The sequence below is a fragment of the Bombina bombina genome, chromosome 6 (genome assembly GCF_027579735.1).
Source record: "Bombina bombina isolate aBomBom1 chromosome 6, aBomBom1.pri, whole genome shotgun sequence".
In the NCBI taxonomy this organism is placed as follows: Eukaryota; Metazoa; Chordata; class Amphibia; order Anura; family Bombinatoridae; genus Bombina; species Bombina bombina.
The window spans coordinates 569,900,708-569,907,128 of record NC_069504.1 but is presented as its reverse complement, the minus strand read 5'-3'; the positions used below and the strand labels follow the sequence as shown (position 1 = coordinate 569,907,128).

The following is a 6,421-nucleotide window of genomic DNA, read 5'->3' as shown; positions in this document are numbered from 1 at the left end:
ATGGCTGTTTTTCGTGCATTACCTTTACTCCAGCTGTGACTGCAGCAGCAAGGCTTATGTAAGAGAAAACTTTGCAGAATGCTGAAATATAGACAGAGACCAACTAGCTGCCTGTTCTTGCTTATCTGACCACAGCTCACTAGATCCACCCTAGACTAGATATCATGGGCATGTCTCCTATGGTGCATGCAGTGTAGGTCAGGACCACACAAATGCAGGTTTGAGAAGTTCAAGGTTCCCAAGCTCAGCCAGCACTCTATGACAAGAGCCCCCTTACCCATGCCAAATTGGCTAACTGTTTATGTATTCCATTTCCTCTGAGGCAGCCAGAGAATCACATTTGTGATACAGCCTATAGCTGAAACTTTGCTTTCACTGACAGCAGTAGGCAGGACGAAACTGACAGTATGGCACTGGCAGCAGTAGGCTGGATTTAACTGGATGAAATACAGTGCAGCAGTCGGCAGTATTGGATTTACCAGAAGTTAACAGACAGAGGTGTAAAAAGATATTACAATTCAATCAGCATGAAAAATGCAAGCAAATTTTCCAAGCTTGGGGATGTTGAATTTTAAAAAGGTAGCTTGCTCCATGAGGTGTGGTTAGAGCTGTGACCTCTGTGGGTTCAGGATATTGCCTGTCACAGAGAAAATTCTCTGACTTTTTACATTGGTGGGTGGACAGGAAAACAGCTGAATAAAGCCAGGCCATAAATTACCTTTTTGATTCTAATAACTCAAAGGGTCAGCAGTAGGAGGCAATGTTACTTTGGAAGCATACATTTGAACCATTTCAGAGGTGCTACCCTCACATATTGGTACTTTGTTGGTTCCCACCAGGGAATCAAGGGATTCAGCCCAAAAAGCTGCTGCTTGACTCTGCCTGCTTGGAGCACTGCCACCATGGGCAGCTGACACAGATGTGGAGGACAGTTGATACAGCCTGCTTCTTCCAACTCCTGCTTTTCTGCCTCCTTTAGCATAACCCTCTGCCACTGCATTACACTTACCCTTCAGACTAGCCTGTCCTGCCACATTTCCATGGTGTTATTATGGACTGCCAGCTTGCCCTTATTCCATGGGACACATAGGGTGGTTAACATATACTCTGGAGTGCCGCCCTGCATTTCTCACATGTAACCTCTCAATTCCGCCTTTAGCCTCTTAATGAGCGTAGCCAGCTCTGCATGAGCTCTAGCACCAGATAAAGGCTTGATGTTCTCCAGAAAGTCATCCATTTTGTATATAAGGTCAGTGCATAAAGGGATTACCTTTCTTATGCTTACCGTGACATGACTTAGATTTTCTATCATTACCCTAAATTGTATAAGGACTTCCACTACCTAGTCTATTGGTGCCCATTTCTCTCTACAGGGAGTGTAGTACCTTCGGCTTCTCATGGATACGCTTTATCTCCAAGGTAGAGTTCCATCGAATCACAAAATCTTGTTGGAGACGGTGCTGATGTAAACCTGCCCTCTCCTGCTGCTCCCTCAGCATTTGGCTAGTTTTAACACTGCAGTGGAAATGCTGTGAAATCTTTAAAACACCACTCTATTATGAGATCCAGCCTGCCACTATCTTGTTCTTCGCTGGAAAGAGCAGGTCTCACCAGCATATTAAAATATGTGCAGCAAAGCACACACCAACACCGCTTATTGCTTTAACAATATTTGCTGCACTATCGCTCACCACAAACCCCATTTCTACTAGTGTACTTGCCTGTTCTCTAACCCACTTTGCCAGCATATTTCTAAGAGTTGCTAAAATATTAGCTAAGGTGTGCTGCCTATCCTTAACCTCAGCATTAAGGATATAAGACCTATAACTAAAGGTGGTTCATGAAGGCAAGAGTTATTTGGGAGCCAAAGCTTGTATTAGCAGCCTAACTGACTTCTATCACAGAGAAGGAAGCTCCTTCAACTGCAATATTCTGTGAAATCCGATGTGTAACCTTATTCAATTGCTGCTTCGAGACACCCCATAAATGGACAACCCCAAATTGTTTAAGGTGGGCTGATGTCATTGCCCCTGCTTACCTGTTTCTGTGAACTAGCTCTCTGAGCAGGTTTAGACATGGTCATGCTCTCTGCCTAGTGTCAAATGAGTATTTATAAATACAAATAACACTTTATCCTATGTGAAGAACATAGGAATGTAAAAAATATATTTCTCAATTTCGGTTAGCGCTGCAGGTTAAACACGGTGTCGGGTTAGCATGCGAGCGATAGATTTTCAGTTGAACTCTCCATTGAAGTCTATGGGGAGAAGAAGTTAACGTGTTCATGATATACTTTTTACTTTCCACTTACAAACTATCCGCACGCGTCACATGTAACACTCTAATTACAGGGGCAACTTTTCATCCCCCACACACTGCAAGAATATATCATATCCAACATAGACTTACCAGTACTTCTGATTACATGGTCTATGTCATCATTTAGCCATATGGCATGTATTATGTTAGCAAAGTGAGCACTCCTTTCAGAGAACGTTTGACTAACCACAAGAGTGCTATCAGAGTAGCCCTATGTGAGGGTAGGTTGGTCCAGCCAGCGGGAAGACACTTCCAGGAACATAATCACTCTGCAGAAATAAAGTGCTACTGAGGAAAGAGTGTAATGGATACACTGGCTGGACACTCTCACACCTAGGCTTGAACACATATCATGATTTATCTGTGTTTTATTGAGTACAGGGATCCTTCTGATGTTCAGTGGGGAAGTGCTGACATGACATCTGAGTGAAGTGTCCTTCTGTCTTCCATATACAAGCATAGTATTGCCTTTAACTGTTTTTGGGACATATTGGAGTATGAGCCATATCACCATCATCCCCCTAGGAGAACATGAGAAATAATTTGTCGGTGTGGTTTGGGTGTGAAATATGCTCTTGCATCTCTATTTAATTTATTGCCATTTAGTGATTAGCTATCTTGCTGCAAATATAGCAGTGTGCCTTCCTTTTAAACAGAGTAAAAGTGTTTTTAAATTTAGTACTTGTCTATCATGTTACACATCATACAAGTAGGGTGTTGTTGCACATTTATTTTAGTGCTAGTATCATGGCAACCATTCCAGCAGGGCAGCAGGCCCATAGTGATGACATCATCAATTTTGCAGACTGGTTACCTGGAATTAAATTGTTTAATGGATATAGTCCATTTGGGGTTTATAAACACTAACATAGAGGTTCCCACATATCATAATACCAGGCTATATTTTTCTATACATTTGATGGACTTAGTGTAATATAGTAAGCATTGTCCTGTATGTCTTTTTATGTACTCACACTTAGGGGGTGGAATTATGGGTATATAAGGTGGTGGGTTGATCCAGTGTCTAATTACTCAATTCTTTGATAGATGTTGGTCTTGACAAAGACCTCCAGCAGGAGCTGAAACGTTGACCTGTATTTTTATACTGGATTAAAGTGATTGTAAAGTTTAATTAATTAAAGCCCAGTATTTAAATATCTTAAAAACATGGGCACTTTTATTCATTACATTTTACAAAGATGCTTCTTTTTTTAAATATTTATCATTTTGTTACGGTAAACATACTGCCGATTGTCCCCCCGCATCTCCTTCTGTATTTAGCATATCCTATCCATAAGCTGGATTCATCATCAATATGCTCAATACAGAAGGAGATGGGGTGGAGGATTGGTGGTATGCTTATCGTAACTAAATGGTAAGCATTTTAAAAAAATAATCATCTTTGTAAAGTTTAATGAATATAATGCCCATGTTTTTAAATACTTGGCTATAATTCATTATATTTTACAATCACTTAATAAATTTTGTACTTTTTAAAGAAGTCTTGTGAGTGCTTTTTTCACTTTGATACATATGCTATAAAAAGTAGTACCTGGGCAACATCAAGTTGTAGGTGGTGAGTACATGGGAATTAACTTACATATATATATATATATATATATATATATATATATATATATATATATATATATATATATGTATCATCATAATGTGCATGTATGGCTATACATAAGTGGAGGGTATTAAATATAATAATTCTAAAAGTTAGCAAAATTACATTAAATTGTTAGTTCCATGATGGCATATGTCATGTTAAGTTAAAAAAAAAACAAAAAAAAAACAACTTGCATACTAAGAGGCTGTCATTATCTTAGGTGAGATTTTTTTTAGTTTGGCAAAGTACATATTGCTATCTGTGTAGGCCTGTGGAAAATCCAACATCAAACCCACTTGAAAAGCCTGAGAAATGTTTGTTTCTTGTATTCATTCTATTCAAGTGTAAGAAAATCAGATTTTCTATGAGATCACAAATGTAATTCAGACAGTATAAAACAGTTTAAGATTGTACAGTAATATGTTTATTATAGGTATTAAAAAAAAATGCATATACTTTTGTTAATTATGGAAACACTTTTTCAGTAATTTATCCCTGAAAATTGTGGCCTTATACTTCAGGCTTCACAAGCCAGTTATTGTTTAAGTAATTTAAAAGCTCATTTATTTCTTAACAAGCCTCAGCAGAGGATATAAGAGGCTTTAAAAAAGGGCATTACAAAAACAATACAAATGTTACTATGTATACTCCTATAACAAGTCTAGATTAGCTCTTCAAAATCAAGAAATGGGGGAAGGAATCCAGACCATTACAAATTGCAGCAGTGTCAGTGTATCCAGAGAATTTTCACACTCCACCAGTATGTTATGTGCTTACAAGATTGTTAAACGTCTTGTAATCACCAGCTGTTTCATTTTCCTGTAACTAAACTAATTAAACAGGCTGTACTTTGAATAGAAAATGGAATCAAAACACCCAAGCTGAATATGACGTTTTAATACTGCAAGGTCTGATGCACTGTTTTGTCCTTAAATGTGATTAAATTAATCATTTCAAAATGGCCATTAGCTGGAGTAGTCAATATGGTGCTGTGAAGCAGGGCCGTCTTTATTACTGACTGGACCCTGGGCAAACATTTTCTTGGGCCCCCCCCCCCCCATGCAATTTCGCTCTCCACCTAAATATACCAAAAAAACAACTAAATCACTGCTGGGCTCATCATTAAAAAAAATTGCAATATGTGAAACTGGACCTAAGCAGTACTAATAAGTAAATAAATATATAAATTCCTCCCTCTGGATTAATTTAATATGCTTTTGAATGTGATTCTGGTGTGAGGTTAGCTGGTTAAAGAGATTTAGGGCAGCCAACAGGAGCAAAGCAAGGTAAAGACTGAGGCGGAAGCATAGAGGTGCAGACAGATATAAGTTTACTGACTGGAACAGTAGAACTACTATGGGAAGCTGTAAAATCTGAAACAGAGAGAAATAAAAACTATAAAAATAAACCTTACCTTAATGTGTGAAGTATCAGCATGACACTATACATCAGCCACAGCAGCACATGTCACTACTTTGCTAGGAACAAGTTCCCTCTCATCCTGCACTAGACAATGCTGCATGGGGGACGGGCATGTGTACACTCACTTATTCTTTTCACTGACACCTTTCTACAAAACACTGTTTTCCTAACAAACTTCAGTTAGTTGATCTTAGAGCCACAGCAGAAAGAGCAGGGCTAAGGGGACCAGCAGACTGGATGCTGTCTGCCCAAGGCTGCATGGATACAGACGAGTCACACAGCCTCAAGACTGAAGAGAGCAGTGTGTGCAGCTGCACAGATGCTCAAATCCTCACGTGCCTGCCACTGCAGCTTTCTGCTGCATGCGCCTATAGTGAGCCCTACCCAGAAACAATCTCCACCACCAGAGCAGTTACCTGGTGACAGTAGTAACCCCAGCAGGACCTTTTCTGATGCAGTGGGATTGACTGGATGCCTAGTTAGGGCTTAGCATCCAGTGCTGCACAGTGCACATCTAAAACAGCACATGGCACTAGCTTGGAATGTCACATGACATCGGCATGGTCTGGCACAGTTTCTCACAAATAAATATAAGCAAAGAACTTTTGACTGTGACAATATTAGGACTGACTGTGTGTGTCCTCCATGTCACATGACATCAGCAGTCTGGCATGAACTAAAAAAAAAAAAAAAATTTTTTTTTTTTTTTTTAGGACTCTTGGGCCCCTCAACAAAGACTGGGCCCAGGGCAGCTGCCCCTTTTGCCCTGTGTTAAAGACGGTCCTGCTGTGAAGGCAAAAAAAGTCTGAAGTTCATCAAAAGAGCTTTCCATATTGTACACACCAGTGCCTTATACAGGGAATATGGTACTGTTCCTTAGTATGGGCGTGTCACAATATGTCCTGCACATAATACAAATATGGCTGAATATTTTTCATTACAATAAGCGCCCTAGTTTGCAATATAAATATGGTGTGAAGCTTTTTATAGGAGAACTTAGTTGTTTCCAGATATATTTTGGGATATCTCCTTAATAGCTAGAAAATCAGGCCACAGTTGATTTAT

General features: G+C 39.4%; 1 protein-coding gene across 2 annotated transcripts in view; it reads right to left on the bottom strand.

Annotated features, from left to right (window-relative positions):
* Window positions 1–4,335: 4,335 nt before the first annotated feature.
* LOC128663281 (uncharacterized) overlaps window positions 4,336–6,421 on the bottom strand; it is a 264,171-nt gene continuing 262,085 nt past the window's right edge. For both annotated transcript variants that reach the window (XM_053717535.1, XM_053717536.1), the window contains one exon: window positions 4,336–6,421. This exon is cut by the window's right edge and continues 117 nt beyond it. The gene's annotated coding sequence lies outside the window, so the exon portion shown is untranslated.